Source organism: Etheostoma spectabile, chromosome 4, assembly GCF_008692095.1.
Source record: "Etheostoma spectabile isolate EspeVRDwgs_2016 chromosome 4, UIUC_Espe_1.0, whole genome shotgun sequence".
Taxonomy (NCBI): Eukaryota; Metazoa; Chordata; class Actinopteri; order Perciformes; family Percidae; genus Etheostoma; species Etheostoma spectabile.
In genome coordinates this window covers 31,211,209-31,212,749 of record NC_045736.1, presented here as the reverse complement: position 1 = coordinate 31,212,749, position 1,541 = coordinate 31,211,209, and the positions used below count along the sequence as shown (strand labels likewise).

At 48.2% G+C, this 1,541-nt stretch overlaps 1 protein-coding gene across 1 annotated transcript in view; it reads left to right on the top strand.

Moving 5' to 3' along the window:
* The first annotated feature begins 146 nt into the window (after positions 1 to 146).
* Positions 147 to 1,541, top strand: part of ywhaba (tyrosine 3-monooxygenase/tryptophan 5-monooxygenase activation protein, beta polypeptide a) — a 21,869-nt gene continuing 20,474 nt past the window's right edge. Inside the window, exon 1 of the mRNA XM_032513773.1 lies at positions 147 to 326. The gene's annotated coding sequence lies outside the window, so the exon portion shown is untranslated. The remainder of the gene's footprint in view (positions 327 to 1,541) is intronic.

Sequence of the window (1,541 nt, the reverse complement as noted above, 5' to 3'; positions counted from 1 at the left end):
AAAACCCCACACAAAGCTGTGTCAGCTAACACGATGGTGAACTAGAATACGACATGGAGACAGTTGCCACGGAGACCGGCGTACGTCATCCTGTAGCGGTTGCCATGGTCTTTCTGACGTCAAGCCCCTCGCAAGATGCTCAGGAAACCCCCTGGCGCGGTCGCCGTGGATACTGGCGGGGGGAGGGGTGGGGTTTAGAGGAAGCGGAAGTGTCAGAGCAGGCGGAAGTGGTACTGCCCTGAATACCCTGAGCAGCGAGCGGAGGACGGCTTGATTAACTCCCATCGTTCAGAGAATAAAATCGGGATTTCTAGTACGCGCTAAATGTGAGTTCACTTGCATATCACTCGATTATTGTCTTGTGTACAGGGTAAGGTCACTCTTTCGGGGGGAACAGCAGCCCCAGCGGTGGCCCCTTTCCTTGCCTCTGCGGCGGAGGGTGCCTATTGTGGTTTGGGGCTGGGTGCGAGGATTTAGGCCGAGAATTTTGGCCAAATGGCGAGAAATAACCCACGAAACACCTGGCATGAGGTTGCCCTTGCTATTTGTGCTGTGCAATGTGCTGTAGCTCGTGGATTTTGAAGGCCCAGACTCCGGTCGATGCCAAGCGTGGTGCGCGGGTGCCGTGTTGGGAGGGAGAAGCAGCGACCAAGTCTGGCCATTTTGACAGCTTAGCAGCCGTCGTGAAATCAGCATTTTAGTAGCTAATGCTAAAGTACAGCCAGTACATGGCACGGTGGATAACGTACGACTAGTACTGAGCTGTCAACTAAACCTGGACAACCGACATTTCTGGCCTCATTATTCGCATAACAGCGTAAATGACGATGTCTCTAGCTCCGCTCCGTTATGGCGTAGTGAAACGATATAGAAGCTAACACACCCTCCCTATTTCCCGGGAGTTTCCCATCAAATGCGACTTATATTTCAACAACGTTTTCTTTATATATCATTTAACCGTCGTAAGATAACGGTGAAAACGGAACAGAAGCCGTATTTAATAATCTCTCTATTTCACCTAACAGCTCGGTGTCGGAATATATTGAACTGGGTCATGTCCCGTTATCAGCTAGCTAGCTAGCTAGCTAAGCTAACTTTCGGTCGTAGAGGTAATCTATCTCTCCATCTTAAAATTCCGCAGGGGAATGCGACAAGGAGGGCGTAGTTGTTAGAAGGCCGAACACGCGCTACAAACCCGATATTGGTAATTGGACTGGGGGACTGTGTTTTAAGCGTTTTGTCAAAACGTTTCCTTAGGCAATGCTTTTTCAGCTGTCCAGTGTATCTCGGTCTGCTATTGAAGATGTTTCTCCATTTTCTCGGTGCGCATAAGCCTGTTAACCTTAGTGTTAGCTACAGTGACTGTGTCCACAGTAGGGCAGTTTGTGGCCAAAAGTATGAGTCAAAATGACCTATTCACCACAAATATAAATGATTGTAATGTTTTAAATTAATTTAATGGTGTTAAACTAAAGGCTAACTTACCCTTTCTAACCGAATGTCATTTTAACCATTTACTTCAGCTTTCAGAGTCGGGGGGG